At 40.9% G+C, this 17,789-nt stretch overlaps 1 protein-coding gene across 3 annotated transcripts in view; it reads left to right on the forward strand.

Annotated features, from left to right (window-relative positions):
* The window catches only part of dlg1b (discs large MAGUK scaffold protein 1b), a 428,423-nt gene that overhangs the window by 385,806 nt on the left and 24,828 nt on the right, over window positions 1-17,789 (forward strand). The gene's annotated exons all lie outside the window — the stretch shown is intronic.

The following is a 17,789-nucleotide window of genomic DNA, read 5'->3' on the forward strand; positions in this document are numbered from 1 at the left end:
AGAAATGATGAAAAAGGGCTCAAAGAAAAGTTTTTAAAGCCCAGATTTTGTCTATGCATTTAAAATCAAGTCAGCCTTCCCTGATTCAAAATGAGTTGAATCCTTAACCTTGAGAATGTGTTGTGATGCAAGATGTGTGGCATATATATTTTAATACCATCTACTTTTGAGTTTGGATTTTTGAATTTGAGCAGAGTGCCACAGGGATTGGTGCAGAGTCCACTGTTATTTGTCATTTACACAAGTGATTTAGATGAAAATTTAGAAGGTATGGTTTGTAAGTTTTCTGTGTGTTTGAAGGGTTTTAATGAAGAATTTGCAAGTATTGCTGTAGACCTGGTGGTTTATTTTAAAATACAATGTGAGAGAAAGACTGAATAAAAATCGAAAGAATGGTGGATGCTGGAAATCAGAAACAAAAACTGAAGTTGCTAGAAAGGGAGCACCTGTGGAGAGAAAGCAGAGTTGACATTTTGGGTTGTGACCCTTCCTCAGAACTGCTTGACCTACTTATCCTTTCCTGCAATTTCTGTTTTTTTTGAGAGAGAGAGAGACTTCCTGGAGATTTATGGGTTTTGATAACAATGGGAGAGTTTTACCAGCAAATAAGGTAAAAATGTCCATGCGGCTTCAGTTTAAAAAGTTACAGATTAATTGTTTTCATTTGGGGAAACAGCCATAGCTGGGCATATTTATTTTTAAAAATTGTGCATTTCTGTTGGGTTTTTTAGATTACTTACAGTGTGGAAACAGGCCCTTCGGCCCAACAAGTCCACACCGACCCGCCGAAGCGCAACCCACCCATACCCGTACATATATCCCTTACCTAACACTACGGGCAATTTAGCATGGCCAATTCACCTGACCCGCACATCTTTGGACTGTGGGAGGAAACCGGAGCACCCGGAGGAAACCCACGCAGACACGGGGAGAATGTGCAAACTCCACACAGTCAGTCGCCTGAGTCGGGAATTGAACCCGGGTCTCTGGCGCCGTGAGGCAGCAGTGCTAACCACACTGCTTGGTTCCTGACTAGAGCTGGATATGTAAAGAATGAAGATAGATTAGGATTCTTCAAAATAGGTTACCTTAGTGGAAGGAGTTCAGTACACATTCCAGATCAAATATTTTGATTGAAATTTTAAAGGGACTATTTGAAGGTGAGCGAGTTTAAATTCAGTGGTATGGAAACTCCATGAAGAGACTAAAAGATTTTCAAGACTGCAAGTTGAAACACCGTTCAGTTAAGACCTTTAGAAGTGATAGAGATGGGAATTTTGTCTCATTGGAGTAATGTAAAGGAGTGTTTCTGAGACTAATGGCATTAAAGTTTTGCTGTGTATTTTGAAATCTTTAAGTTTGTATGGTAAGTTGTTTGATTTATTCTATTTTATCTTAATTTATTTTGTGTAAGAAACTTATTTCATTGTTTCAACCAAATGTGCAACATTGCATGCAAAGCACCTGTTTAAAACCAGAAAAGTACAAAATAATGTGCCATAGTTTAAGAGAAGGTTCAGAGAAATGCCTGGGAACTACAGACCAACGAGCCTAGCACCTGTGGTGGATAAGTTGTTAGAGGGGATTCTGAGAAATAGGATCTACAAACATTTGGAAAGGCAAGGACTCATTTGGGATAGTCAGCATGGTTTTATGCATGGGAAATCATGTCCCATGAATTTGATTAAGGTTTTTGAAGGGGTGACCAAAGTAATAGTTGAGGGCAATGCAGTAGATGTTGACTACATGGACTCTAATTTTCTTTGACGAGATACTGCATGATAGCGTATTGAGTAAGGTTAAATCTCAGGAATCCAAGGAGAGATAGCCAACTGGAAACAAAATTGGTTTGATGATAGGAGACAGAGGCTGGTGGTAGAGGGTTGTTTTTCAGACTGGAGGCCTGTGACCAGCCATGTGAAACAGAACTTGGTGCTGGGTCCACTGTTATTTGTCATTGAAATGTGATTTGGATGAGAATTTGGGAAGTATCCAAGTTTGTGGATGCCACCATGGTTGGTAGTATAGTGGACAGTGAAGAAGACCTTCGGCATGCTTGCTTTCATCGGTCAGAGCAGGGAATATGGGACTTGGGATGTCTTGTTGCAGCTGTACAAGATGGTGAGGCCATATTTGGAGTACTAAGTGCAGTTCTGGTCACCCTACTGTAGAAATCGTGCAGAAAAGATTTACTTGGATGCTACCTGGACTGGAAGGTTTGGGCTATATGGGAAAGTTGGACAGGTTAGGACAGTTTTCCATGGAGCATAGAAGACGGAGGTGTGACCTCCTAAAGGTCTGTAAAATCATGAGAGGCATAGACAAGGTATATAGCCACTGGTAGGGGAGTTGAAAATTAGAGGGGAGAGAAACAAAAGGATCCAGAGCAGTAGTTTTCTCACACACAGGATGGTGAGTGCCCGGAACAGGCTATCAGAGGTAGTGGTTTAAGCAAGTACAATTTTGTCATTTAAGAAACATTGAAACAGGTACATGAATGGGATAGGTATGGAAGGATATGGACAGGTTGGGTCGCAGGGCCTGTTTTCTTGCTGTGTACCAGTCTGACTCTGATACATTAAACCAGATTTCAGTCTGGGATATGGCTTGAACAGTCAAACATTGGCAAGACTGATAGTTGTGAGTAACTTTTCAAACAAATACCCCACAGAAAATCTAAATTTGAAACAACTGTCTCCTTTAAATAGACAGCAAGCTGTCCTTCCCGGGAAAGAAAAGACTAGTAAATATTTCAAATGTGACCTCATCAAAAGTAAACCGGGATGAATGCAACTGATACACTGTGGTTACAAGAGAGATGCAATTCCAGTTGCAGTTAGTGTATTTGATTTATATGATGAAAGAGCAGTCTGCAGAAGTTAGTAATTCTAGGTGTTAAAGTTGTAAGTTGCATTGTATATTAACCCTTGAATAGCAAGTGAGGTTTCTCTCCCTTTATATTTAAATATTTTGTTGTGGGCCCCATTTGTGGAAAGCACAGGTTTATATAAACCACAATAGTTACATGATTAATTAGTATAATTTAAGTCAATTAAATCAGCATTTTGTAGTGGTGTCAGCGATTTTTATTTCTGTTTAGACAATGTTGTAAAACAAAGATCATCACAAATTCATACCTTGATCAGCTGTTCAGAGTGGATGATGGTAAATCATTTATTTGCTGTTTCTTGGTGTTACATTTTGTCGCAAAGCTGGTTCCCTTTTCTAAAAGCTGTTCCTTTTCTCAAGGATATTGTGTCCTTGGTTTATTTCAGAGGGATCGTAAACATCTTCCGGTGCCAACTAGGCTGGTTTGGTGTAGAGATTAAAGGGTATTGAGAGGCCTTTTTATTTATATGTAAACAGATGAGACTTCAGGCCAAAGTTGTCATCTTTTAGAAGTGACCTGTATAATGAAAGGGGAGTGGTCAGCTCTCGAGCTGAACAGTTCAGTCCAAAGCTAATTGGGAGCTCAGTGGACTGGGTGAAAAGGCTGTCTTTCTTTCTGCCCTTTTAACTTCAACCTGTAAGCACCTGTTCATATTTTGTTTACTGGTCTTTAATGGGGTTTGCTTATTGGGATTGTTGTGTATATTTGCAACAGCACAATTAAGCCTAGTTTGGGTAGACTGAGTTCTGTAGGGGTTCTTTATTCTGTTCTCTGTGTTTCATTATGTAATTTTGTGAATAGATTTTCGTCTGTTTTAAAATCTGGTAGTCGATCTTACTAACTTACTCCGGGTAATTTTCACTTTCACCGTACACTTACCGAAACAAATTGCAAAATTATGGTCTGGGCTGCCTGGCCTAGTCCATAACAGACTTGGGGCACTTTGCAGAATTTTAAATAGTGAGTGTTAGGTGCTAGTGTCTTTATTTGGGGTGCTGGTTTGGTTGGGTAGACAAAGCTTGGGACAGTAATGGCTCCTTCAGTCGCCAAAAATTTTCTGAATGTGGATGTCGTGACTTTGGTAGTTTTGTAAAAGGTGAATAAGGCCAGGCTGGAGGGATCAGCGGAGAAGCTTGAATTAGAACTGCCTGCTTCTGAGGGGAAAGGAGAGATAATTACAGCAGTAGCTCAGCATTTAAACTTGCTGGAGAAGCCATCAGAATTTTTTTTAGATTACTTACAGTGTGAAAACAGGCCCTTCGGCCCAACAAGTCCACACCGACCTGCCAAAGCGCAACCCACCCAGACCTATTCCCCTACATTTACCCCTTCACCTAATTTGATTGCAAATGAAGCAGCTTGAGTTAGAGGTGAGAGATGGGGGTGGCACGGTGGCTCAATGATTAGCACTGCTGCCTCACAGCACCAGAGACCTGGGTTCGATTCCCATCTTGGATGACTGTCCGTGTGGAGTTAGCACATTCTCCCCGCGTCAGCGTGGGTTTCCTCTGGGTGCTCTGGTTTCCTCCCAGGTGCAAAGATGTGTAGGTCAGGTGAATTGACCATGCTAAATTGCCGATAGTGTTAGGTGTATTAGTCAAGGGTAAATATGGAGAAGGGGAATGGGTCTGGGTGGGTTACTCTTCGGAGTGTCAGTGTGGACTTGTTGGGCCAAGGGGCCTGTTTTGGTACTATAGGGAATCTAATCTATTAAGGAAAGGGCAGCAGAAATGAAATAGTTTGAGTTACAATTAAAAGCAGAAGAGAGGGAAAAAGAGAGCAGAGAGGGAAAAAACTGACTTAAAAAGGAAAGTCAGCTTAAAAGGCTGAAAGTAGGCTTAGTGAGGATGAGCATGTCCCTGGCAGTCAGAAGCTGAGTGAGAAACTGTCTAAGTATGCTCAAGCATTGCCTAAATTTGATGACAAAGATATGAAAACCTTTTTTATCTCATTTGAAAAGGTGGCTAAACAAATGCAGTGGCCAGTGTCAATGTGGGTTTTGTTGATCCAAACGAAACTTGTAGGTGAAGTATTTTGTGTCACTATCAGAGGAAGTATCTGGAGAGTATGACGAGGTGAAAAAAGCCATTTTAAGTGCATATGAGTTTGTACCAGAAGCCTATAGACAATGTTTCAGAAATCTAAGGAGAGACCCTGGTCAAACCTATATTGAGTTTGAAAGGATCAAACAGTGTAATCTTAATAGATGGATAAGAGCTTTAAAAATCGAGCAAACTTGTGATGTCCTTAGGGAGGTAATTATTTTGAAGGAATTCAAAAATTCGCTGCCTGAAGAAGTGTGAACTCATGTGGAAGAGCAGAGTGTTAAAACAGCAAGGTTAGCAGCTAAAGTGGTTGATGATGATGAGCTGGACCATAAAACACAGTTTGGCTTCCAGAATCAATTTCAGTCCATGATGGATAGAAACTGGGGCAAAGAGAAATCCTCACATGGAAAGGGAAAGGTAGATCTCAGTGAAGATCATAAGGATAATTTACCACAAGGTAAAAAAGAAACCCTTGAAGGGGACAAAGAAGTTAAAAAGCTCAGGTGTTTTCATTGTAATAAAGTGCGCCACATGAAATCACAGTGTTGGTGGGCTAGGAGAAAGTCAGATGTAGGAAAACAAGACAAGCCTGGAAGTTTTGTAGGACTAGTAACAAAAAGTACAAAGGAAGTTAGACATCTGCCTCAGAGTATACAAGGTGATCAGAGGTTGAGTAAGGAGGAAGTTCCAGATCTGCTTAAAAGATATGCATGTAAGTTTGTGCACATAGGCCAAGAACAGTAGATGAGGAAGTTACAATGTTAAGGGACACAGAATCCTCTCAGTCTGTAATGCTGAAGGATAAGAAGATATGTACTCCTGAAGGACTATTGCAGAAAAGGTACTGGTAACAGAAATTCATGGTGAGATAAAAAGTGCTCAGTTGTGCAAAGTGAAGTTCGAGAGTCCAAAGAAGAGTGGAGAATTTGTGGCAGGAGTACTGGACAAACTCTCAGCATCAGTTTGTCCTTGCAAATGATGTAGCTGATTCACTGGTAGGTGTGCTACCTACTCTAGCTGGAAAGCTAGTGGAGATGCAGGCAACTGAAGAAATGAAGGATCTTTATTCAGGAATTTTCACTGTTTGTGTGGTCACAAGATCACGGGCACAAATTGAAGCGCGAGATCAAAAGGAAGCTGACATGGCTTTATCTGAGACTTTGATCAGATAAGTGGCAGAGAGCAGAAGCAAATAGGGAAATGTGCAAGTATCTTTAGCTTGGTTAAGCTGATTGAGTTACAGCAGAAAGATGACTACTTAACAGTTATGTGAAAAGGCATTTACAGAGAAAGAGCGTGAATGCATCCCTGTATTATTACTTAACAAGTGATGTCTTAATGAGGAAATGGATACCATTACTCATTCAAGCAGATGAGAAACAATTCATCAAATTGTTTTGTCAGTAGGATACAGAAAGGAGGTGCTGCAAGTGGTGTGTGAGCTACCACTTGGAGGTCATTTGGTGTGAGGCTGAAATACAAAGACATTTTTACTGGCTTGGACTGGACAAGGATGTAGTTGAATTTTGCCAGACATGTCATACGTGTCAGCTAATCGGAAAACCACAAGCAGTAATAAAACCTGCACCTTTAATACCTATTCCAGCATTTGAGGAACCTTTCACAAGAGTCTTGATTGATTGCGTAGGTCCCCTACCTCAAACAAAAAATGGGAATCAGTATTTATTAACAATAATGGATGTGTCGACTAGATTTCCAGAGGCAATCTCATTACGCAACATCACAGCTAAAAGGGTTGTAGAAGAATAATTTAGAGACTTGATAGGTATACCCCTGTCAGGCAGAGAGGAAATGATTAAGTAGGGGAACCGTGGTTTACTAACGAAATTGTATCTCTTGTTAAGTGGAAAAGGGAGGCTTATGTGACGTTGAGACGAGATGGTTCAGATGAGGCGTTGGAGAGTTACAGATTAGCTAGGAAGGATTTAAAGAGTGTGTTAAGAAGAGCAAGGAGGAGACATGAGAAGTCTTTAGCAGGTAGAATAAAGGAGAACCCTAAAGCTTTCTATAGGTATGTGAGGAATAAAAGGGCGACTAGGGTAGGAATAGGGCCAGTCAAAGATAGAAGTGGGAAGTTACGTGTGGACCCTGTGGAGATTGAAGAGGTGCTAAATGAATATTTTCCATCTGTTTTCACTCAGGAAAAGAAGAATACTGTAGAGAAGACGACTGAAATACAGGCTATTAGACTAGAAAGGATTGAGGTTAGTAAGGAGGCGGAGTTATCAATTTTAGGTGTGAAAGTAGATAAGTCTGGACCGGATGGGATTTATCTGAGGATTCTCTGGGAAGCTGAGGAGGAGATGGCAGAGCCTTTGGCTTTGATCTTTGAGCCGTTATTGTCTACATGTTGAGTATCAGAAAGCTGGAGGATTGCAAATGTTTGTGACATTGTTGAAGAAGGGCAGGAGAGATGACCCAGGTAATTATAGACCAGGGAGCCTTACGTCTGTTGTAAGAAAAGTTTTGGAAAGGATTATAAGAGATATATAGGATTTATAACCATCTAGCAAGCAACAATTTGATGGTGGATAGTCGAGTGCAGCTAGTGTCTCACAAACCTCATTGAGTTTTTTGAGGTGACGAAGCAGGTGGATGAAGGTAAGGCAGGTGTCGTGGTATACATGGACTTCAGTAAAGTCTTTGATAAGGTTCCACATAGTAGGCTGTTGTATAAAATATGGAGGCACGAGATTGAGGGTGATCTAGCAATTCAGATTAGAAACTGGCTTTCTGTAAGAAGGCAGCGAGTGATGGTTGATGGAAAATATTCAGCCTGGAGTCCAGTTACTAGTGGTGTACCATAATGATCTGTTTTGGGACCACTACTGTTTGTCATGGGTTGGTAAGTTTGCAGATGACGCTGAAGTCGGTGGAATGGTGAACAGTGGAAGAATGTTGCAGGTTTCGGGCGACTTGGATAAGCTGCAGAATTGGACTGAGAGGTGGCAAATGGAGTTAAATGCAGATAACTGTGAGGTGATTCACTTTGAGAAGAATAACAGGAAGGTAGAATACTGTGTCAATGGAAGATTCTTGGTGGTGTGAATGTGCAGAGGGATCTTTGTGTCCCTGTATATAGATCCCTGAAAGTTGCCACCCAGGTTGTTAGTCCTGTTAAGAAGGCATATGCTGTGTTAGGTTTTATTGGTAGAGGGATTGGGTTCTGGAGCCATGATGTCATGCTGCAACAGTACAAAACGCTAGTGCAGCCTCACTTGGAATATTGTGTACAGTTCTGGTCATCCCATTAAAGGAAGGATGTGAAAGCTGAGCAGTTCAGTCCAGAATGAGTTGAGAGTTCAGCAGTGGACGGCGTGAACAGGCTCTCTCTCTCTTTCTGCCCTTCTAACTTCAGCCTGTAAGCATCTGTTACATTTTTTGACTTCTTTTTAAGGGGGTTTGCTTATTGGGACTGTTGTGTGTATTCAGAACAGTATAATTAAGTCTGGTTTGGATAGACTAAGTTCTGTAGGGGTTCTTTATTCTGTTCTTTGTGTTTCACTGTGTAATTTTGTGAATAAATTTTAGTCTGTTTTAAAACCTTGTAGTCAATCTTGCTAATTTACTCCGGGTAACTTTCACTTTATGTTTACCGAAACAAATTGCAAAGTTATAGTCTGGACTGCCTGCTGGAGAATGTTTTGAGTGGTCCTGCCTAGTCCATAACAATATTTGCGAGACAGGCTCATTTCAAAATCTAGAAGAAAGTGAGGACTCCAGATGCTGGAGAGTCAGACTCGAAAAGTGTGGCACTGGCAAAGCACAGCAGACCTTTGTGTGGAGCCGCAGAAAATGGGAAAGATACTAAATGAGTATTTTACATCAGTATTTACAGTGGAAAAGGATACGGAAGATATAGACTGTAGGGAAATAGATGGTGACACCTTGCAAAATGTCCAAATTACAGAGGAAGAAGTGCTGGATGTCTTGAAACACACAAATGGATAAATCCCCAGGATCTGATCAGGTGTACCCGAGAACTCTGTGGGAAACTAGAGAAGTGAGTGCTGGGCCTCTTGCTGAGATATTTGTATCATCGATAGTCACAGGTGATGTGCTAGAAGACTGGAGGTTGGCTAATGTGGTGCCAGTTTAAGAAGGGTGGTAAGGACAAGCCAGGGAACTATAGACCAGTGAGCCTGACTTTGGTGGTGCGCAAGTTATTGGAGGGAATCCTGAGGGACAGGATGTATTTGTATTTGGAAAGGCAAGGACTGATTAGGGATCATCAGCATGGCTTTGTGCGTGGAAAATCATATCTCACAAACTTGATTGAGTTTTTTGAGGAAATAACAAAGAGGATTGATGAGGGCAGAGCGGTGGATGTGATCTATATGGATTTCAGTAAGGCTTTTGGTAAGGTTCCCTATGTGAGACTGGTTAGCAAGGTTACATCTCATGGAATACAGGAAGAACGAGCCATTTGGATACAGAACTGGCTCAAAGGTAGAAGACAGAGGGTGGTGGTGGAGGGTTGTTTTTCAGACTGGAGGTCTGTGACCAGTGGAGTGCCACAAGGATCGATGCTGGGTCCACTACTTTTTGTCATTTACATAAATGATTTGGATGGGAGCATAAGAGGTACAGTTAGTAAGTTTGCAGATGACACCAAAATTGGAGGCGCAGTGAACAGCGAAGAAGGTTACCTCAGATTACAACAGGATCTTGACCAGATTGGCCAATGGGCAGAGAAGTGGCAGATGGAGTTTAATTCAGATGAATGCAAGGTGCTGCATTTTGGGAAAGCAAATGTTAGCAGGACTTATACACTTAATGGTAAAGTCCTAGGGAATGTTGCTGAACAAAGAGACCTTGGAGTACAGGTTCATAGCTCCTTGAAAGTGGAGTTGCAGGTAGATAGGATAGTGAAGAAGGCGTTTGATATGCTTTCCTTTATCGGTCATAGTATTGAGTACAGGAGTTGGGAGGTCATGTTGCAGCTGTACAGGACATTGGCTAGGCCACTGTTTGGAATATTGCATGCAATTCTGGTCTCCTTCCTATCGGAAAGATGTTGTGAAACTTGAAAGGGTTCAGAAAAGATTTACAAGGATGTTGTCGGGGTTGGAAGATTTGAGCTACTGGGAGAGGCTGAACAGGCTGAGGCTGTTTTCCCTGGAGCGTCTGAGGTTGAGGGGTGACCTTATAGAGCTTTACAAAATCCTGAGGGGCATGGATAGGATAAAAAAACAAAGTCCTTTCCCTGGGGTCGGGGATTCCAGAACTAGAGGGCATAGGTTTAGGGTGAGAGGGAAAAGATATGAAAGAGACCTAAGGGGCAACTCTTTCACTCAGAGGGTGGTAGTTGTATGGAATGAGCTGTCAGAGGAAGTGGTGGAGGCTGATACAATTACAATATTTAAGAGGCATTTGGATGGGTATATGAATAGGAAGGGATATGGGCCGGGTGCTGGCAGGTGGGACTAGATTGGGTTGGGATATCTGGTCGGCACGGACGGGTTGGACTGAAGGGTCTGTTTTCATGCTGGACATCTCTGACTCAATGACTCTAAGTTAAAGTGTTTGTTGATAGAGTTCCTGTTGGAATGCCATGCTTCCAGGTTTTCTCATGCGTGTCTCTGTTTGGCTTGTCCTAGGATGAATGTGTTGTCCCACTGGAAGTGGTGTCCTTCCTTACTAGTGTGTAAAGATACTCGTGAGAGAGAGCCTTATTGTTTTGTGGCTAGTTGATGTTCATGTATCCTGGTGGCTAGTTTTCTGCCTGTTTGTCCAATGCAGTGTTTGTTACAGTTCTTGCACGGTATTTTGTAAAGGACATTAGTTTTGCTTGTCTGTACAGGGTCTTTCAAGTTCATTAGTTCCTGTTTTAGTGTGTTGGTGGGCTATCATGATGCCAAGGGTCTGAGTAGTCTGGCACTCATTTCCGAGATGTCTTTGATTTGGGGGGTGTGGCTAGGGTTTCTAAATGCGTTTTGTCTGCTTGTTTGGATTAGCTGCTGCAAAATCTGCACACTGTGTTCATTGGGTACTCATTCTTTTTGAATGCACAATTTTCCTCTGCTCTGCGTAGTTCCTCTGTGCTGGAGTGTGTGGTGGCTCATTGAAATAATATTCTGATGCTGCTTCATTTGTGGATGTTGGGATGATTGCTTCTGGAGTTCGATATTTGGTCTGTATGTGTTGTTTTCCTGTAGACGCTGGTTTGAAGTACTCCATTGGATGTTTGTTCTACTGTGACATCTAGGAATGGTAGTTTGTTGTTGTTATCCTCCTCTTTACTGAATTTTATACCAGGTAAGGGTATTATTGATGGTCTTGAAGGTTTCCACTAATTTGTTTCATTTCATGATGACAAAGGTGTCATCCATGTAGCGGACCCAAAGTTTAGGTTAGATGGTTGGCAGAGCTGTTTGTTCGAGTCTGCATTAATAGGACTTGGATGCCATTTACCACCCCCTGAGAAAAAAAACAGGAAATGACCTCACTGCAGGAAATGGCATCACCAACCCAAAGAAACCCTAACGCATAAATAGAAAACAGGAAACATCAGCAGTGCTTCATCCAGAGGCTCCCTGAAGATGTTCTTTAGTACGGTGATGAAATGTCTGAAAATGCACCTTTCATCTCAGCGAGCAAGCCTGCATCCATGGAAAGAGACTCTTTGGTCTAATTCGTCCTTGCTGACTAGATGTCCTGAATAAATCTAGTCCCATTTGCCAACATTTGGCCCAAATCCCCCTCAACCCTTTCTATTTGTACACCTATTCAGATGATTTTTAAATGATGTAATTGTATCAGTCTCTGCCACCACCTCTGGCAGGTCAATTCACACATGCAACATCCTATCTAAGAAAAATTTACTGGTCAGGACCCTTTTAAATCTCTTCCTTCTCTCATTAAATGCTGTCTAGTTTTGGATCCCTGACCCTGGAAAAAACACCTTATCCGTTTACCCTATCCATGCCCCTCATGATTTTATAAACCTTTATAAGGTCAAATCTCTGCCTCCAGCACTCCATGGAGAGGAGGCCCTAGCCTGTTCAGCCTGTTCAGCCTGTCTCTGTTGCTCAAACTCTCCAACCCTGGCAAAATCCTTGTAAATCTTTTCTGAACCCTTTCAAGTTTCACGACATCTTTCCTGTAGGAGGGAGGCAAGAATTGCACGCACTATTCCAATAGTGGCCTAACCAGTGTCGTGTACAGCTGCAACATGACCTCCCTACTTCTATACTCAATGTACTGACCAATAAAAAGCATGTGTACCAAATGTCACCTTCACTACCCTGTCTGCCTGCAAATCGACTTTCAAGGAATGATGAACTTCACTCCATGCTGAAAGATAGGCGCAATACCATTGCAAAGGGCATCAATAAGCAAAGTTGCTTCTGCTGAAACAAATTTCACCCAAAGAATCTTTAAGCAGAATGGTAACCTCTCTACACCACCACCTGTAATGTCTCATCAGCAGTAACCATGGTAATATTCTTATTTCAGTCTTTCAATTTTAGATGATAATTAAAGCAAGTGTTAGTTCCATTTACTGAAGCACTTGACCTTGATTAAATACTGCCAGCAAAGCTTTTATTTAACTGTCCCAGTGCCATCAATAGCTGTGACTATGGATGTTCAACGTAATCTAACTGACTGTAAAGGGATGAAGTGGGACAGTGGAAATAATCTGTGTTGTACCACTTGCTTTATATTGTCCTTTATTACCTGCCAATGACTGAATTGGATGAAATGAACGTAGTGTGTTAGATCTTCTGAGAATAACCGTACAGGAATTTCTAATTTCCCAAGACTAATTAAAAGTCAATGTCAAAACCAAATAAAGGCAAACATTCTTCTCACTAATTTGTAATAGAATGTGGAACATGATAACTATTTGTGACCTGTTTCACAATGACAAACATCTAGTCATACTTAACATCGTTTTATTATGTTTTGTCAAATAACATTGATTGTAATCAGACAATTAGAGACTCAAAGTGAGATTGTGCTTCTCCGGTTTTGTAGCAATTTCCTTAGGCTTCAATTAGCCCAATGCAGAAATCAATTACTTTTCCCATTTTATGTGTGCTGTATAAATAGTTACAAAATAAAACCGTCAAATGTTTTATGAAATGATTTGCAATTTAAAATGGAAGGATATTTCAATCAAGTAGACGCAGGCTCCTGCCTTTTAAATTAGTGGAGGCAGGGAACAGCAAAGATGCTTTTGGGAGCTGTAAGGTATCAATTACTATGTTACATTTACAGTAGGCAGGGCGACCCTATTAGAAACAGCAATAGAAACTGCTGGAAAAGCTCAGCAGATCTGGTAGCATCTGTGGAGAGGTAGCAGAGTTCTGAAGAAAGGTCACTGGATCCAAAATATTACCTCTGCTTTCTCTTGACAGATGCTGCCAGATCTGCTGAGCTTTTCCAGCAGTTTGTTTTTGATTTCTAGCATCTGTGATTCTTTTGTTTTTGTTTAGTGTCTGGCCCCTTTGGATATGGGGAGGGGGCAGAAAACTGAGTTGAGGTAGATGGTTGGCCATAGTCTAGAATTCTGGAACAGGCTCAAAGTGTTGAATGGCCTACTTCTGCTCCTGTGTTTTAGATGTTCGCTTTGCCTCAGTAGATCAGGTGGTCACGGGTCCATCCCCACAGCAGGACAAGCACATGATCTTGACTGCTGATCCAATGTTGTTCAGAGGGAGTGCTGTACTGTCATGAATGCCGCATTTTAGAGGGAATATAGAGAAACATTGAATTGCTTAATCCCTAGAGTGCTTAAAGACGCCATTTGGCCCATTCAGTTTGCACCAACCCTCTGAAGAGTATTGACCCAGAGCCAGCCCCCTATCCTATCCCCATAACTTTGCATTTATACCATGGCTAATCCACCTAGTTTACACATCTCTGGATACTGCAGGTCAGTTTAGCATGGCCAATCCACCTAATCTGCACATCTTTGGACTGTGGGCGGAAACCAGAGCACCCAAACAGACACTGGAAGAAGGTGCAAACTCCACATAGACAGGCACTCAAAGCTGGAATTAAATCCGGTCCCTGCACTGTGAGGCAGCAGGGTGGACCACTGAGCCATCTTGCCGCCTCCACTTAACATGCTTAAAGTTTGTATATCGCCAGGACTGCATCAGAACATACCAGAGGATGCTGAGGGAATTTGTATATGACAAATCTTGGAAATGTTTATGAACATTGAAGAAGATGGTGACAGAAGACGTCAAAGATTGGCATATGGTAGACAGTGTTCCCTCTAAGCTGCATGCACATGATGGCATGATAACATATTTGCTTCTGCTTTTGGAAGCCATTGCCGCAAATTAATTAAGAGCTTTATAGAACATTACAGAAAAGATTTGCAAGCATAGGCTCCAGGGATGAGTGCTTCAGTTGTGTGGATGGATTACAGAAGCTGGGATTTTCTCCATTTTTTTAAGGGAAAAGGGAAGTTTGAGGGACGGTGTGATGTACATTCTCCAAATGATGACAGACCTAGGTAGACCGCTAGTTTGGTGATTAGCAAATGAAGATCACAGGAAGGAAAATCAGAACATGACTAGGATCCAAAATGCACTGCCTGGGAATGCAGTGGAGATAGAATTTAACATGGCTTTCAGAAGGTAATTGGATAACTATTTGAATAGAAAATACTTGCATAATGACCAGAGAGAAAACTGGAGCAGTGGCCTTGGCTGAGCTGTCCTTGCAGATACGATGTGTCAAATGGTCTGTTCCATGTTGTAACATCTGTGATTCCATTGATCCTTCTACCTTCCAAGGTTTATTTAAAAGGTGCAGCGACATTAAATGGTGTCCAGCAAAGTAGATTTCAAAGTGTACTGTCGACTATATATCCCCCAACGACACTATCCTCCATAAATGTGCGTTCATCAAAAACTCTTTATATTAAATATATTCTGATATTTCCTTACTGCAACAATTCCTGCCTCTTTTTTTCCCCCCCCCCCCCCACCCCTAGCCATCCTCCACTCTAAACACCTTCCATTACCAAGTCTCACTGACCCACAAGACGCTCAGTCCACAAAACATTGATTTGTAAAATTCTCACATTCTTGATTAAACCTTTGCTTCTCCTTTTAGCCCTACATCCCTTTACCAATCTATATTTTCTGAAGCTGACTTTTATTTTGCAAACTCTGTGCCCTGCTGATAGCTGAACTTTAAGCTATCTCAACCTAATTTCTGGAATTCCCTCCTCACTGCTACTTTGACAATCTGCAGAAAGTCAGATCGTTTATCTCTTAAATGTCTTTTAAAAAAATTTTTGAATCCTGGTTAAAAATGAAATATTTGAAGGTTTGAAGTAATATTTACTTCTTTCCTTTAAAAACAATAATCGATTAAAGAGTCTGTTTTCTTATTTTTAGCATCTCTTGCTCAGACATTTTTAGCTGTGTATTCACTTCAGAGCTCAATTCAGTTTCAGACTATGAATTGCTTTCATGCTTATCTGTTTAATTATTCAGCTTGACTTTAAGACTCTAGGATGTAGGCCATCAGACCCTGAGAAATCATCTGCCTTTAATCCCAATAGTTTACTCAAGTCTTTTTCCTTACTGATGACAATTGTTTTAAATTCCTCATTTTCTATAACCACTGCATTCCTTTTACTAAAGGGATGGCTTCACTGTCCTTCCTGGGAAAGAAAAGATAAAATGTTGATTGTATCTGTGCATTTCTGAGTTCCCCATTATTAACGTGCCAGTGTCATCCTCTTTAGGGACCAGCATTCGCTTTACCTATTCTCTTTCTTTCTATATACTGATAGAAGTTGTTGTACTAATCTTCTTTAATAACTAACCTTTGTTCTTGTTTTTTTTTTAGTAACCATTTGTTGGTCTTTAAAAGTTTCCCAATCTTGCAGCTTGCTATTAACTTTAGCGATATACTGTGTCTTAGTTTTTGCCTTTATTTTTTCTTTTAGCTTCCTTGCTTGGCTATGGATGCTGTTTCTCCTCTTGTAATTTTTCTTCCTCTATGGATATATTTTGTTTAGTTGGGAGAAATTTAATATCTCTTTAAATATCTGCCACTGTACACCAACTGTTCTGTCTTTCATTCTTTCTGCCCAGTCCACTACAGCCAGGTCAGTTGTCATCCCTATGAAATTATCTTCATTTAACACCAGAATACTAATACAGGACACTAATGTCTCCTCCTCAAAATGAAATTGAAATTCTGCAATGCTATGATCACTTCTCCCTAGAGGATCCTTTATTGTGAGAAAATCAATTAATGCCATCTCATTACACAATACTAAATCCAAACCAACCTGCTCACCTACATATTGCTCCAAGAACCATCTCTAATGCATTATATTAACTATGAAGCTGCCCTTACCAGTTTGATTAGTCCAGTCTATATGCATATTAAAATCACCCATGATTATTGTCAACTTTTCTCGCAAGCCCCGAGTATTTCCTAGTTTATACATTACCGTACTGTGGTACTACTGTTAGGGCACCTATAGATTGCTCCCTTCCCTTGCTATTTCTTGATTTTACCAAAATTAATAATATATCCTGCCCTGTTATCAGAATCCTTTCTCATCACAGCACTGATTTCTTCTTTTATTAACATAGGTAACCACCATCTTTTCCTTTCTGTGCATCCTTCCAAAACACTGAGTACCCTTGCATGTTCAATCCCCAGATCTGGTCTCCCTGTATCCACATCTTAATAATCACCAAATCACACCCACTTGTCTCTACTTGTGCTACACCATAATTTTATTCCAAATGCTACATGCATTCAGATACAAAGGTTTTAAAGTGTGTCCTCTTATCATTTTTGTCTACTCTTGTATGATTCCTTGGTGCAATGTGGCGTTTGTATGCTTTGCTCCTTCCTTTCATTTTGAATCGCAATCAGCCTCCTCACTAACCTGCACTCTTACCACCTTGTTATGGTTTAATTTTTAAGTTTTCCATGCAACTGAACTATCCCCAAACCCAAAAAATTAGTTTAAAGTCTGACCTGCAACCCTAGTTATGCAATTTGCCAGGACTCCGATCCCAACATGGTTTAAGTGGAACTTGTCCCAACAGAATAGCACACTCTGTCCTCTGTACTGGTGTTAATATCCTATTATATCAAATCATTTCTTCCCTGCCAGTCTTTGAGCCACACATTTAATTTTGCTGACCCTGTTTTGATTAATTCATGACTCGGGTAGTAACCTGGAGATAATTACCTTGTGGTTCTGCTTTTCAATTTAGCACCTAGTTGCTTGCTTGTCCTCAGCAGACTTCTTTGCTCGTACTATCTATATCGTTGATACCTCGTGGACCACAACAACTGGATCTTTCCCATTCCACTCCAAGCTCCAATGCAACCATGTAAGATATCCTTAACCTTGGGTGTAGACAACATACCCTTGAGGACTGTGGATCCTGGTTACAGAGAATTTTGTAACCAGGGTAGGGTCTGTTCCCCTAACTTTGCTATCACTGGTTATGCCTACATTTCTTCTTTATCCTTCACTTGAAAGTTCCATGTACCATGGAGCTTTCGTCAGTTTATTCATCCTCCTTACTGCCTGTGTGACCATGGACTGTATCTCAAATCTGTTGGACGGAGACAAGGGCTGAGCCTTCTGTAGTGCTGCCTCCTGGATCACCCTGGCTATCTCACTGCTAGTCACACCAAAGAATGTGCTATACTGGATTTATTTAATTATCTAGTTGTTGTCAAAATGATCAAAATTGCATGTAATTTTGTTTAATCTAGAATGGAGTTGCATTACTTTGATAGTCTACTGTAGAGTTTATTTTTGTTAATTCATCAAACAAGTGAAATGCCCTTCAACCAAGTCAGCATAATCACTTACTATT

Source organism: Hemiscyllium ocellatum, chromosome 13 (assembly GCF_020745735.1).
Source record: "Hemiscyllium ocellatum isolate sHemOce1 chromosome 13, sHemOce1.pat.X.cur, whole genome shotgun sequence".
In the NCBI taxonomy this organism is placed as follows: domain Eukaryota; kingdom Metazoa; phylum Chordata; class Chondrichthyes; order Orectolobiformes; family Hemiscylliidae; genus Hemiscyllium; species Hemiscyllium ocellatum.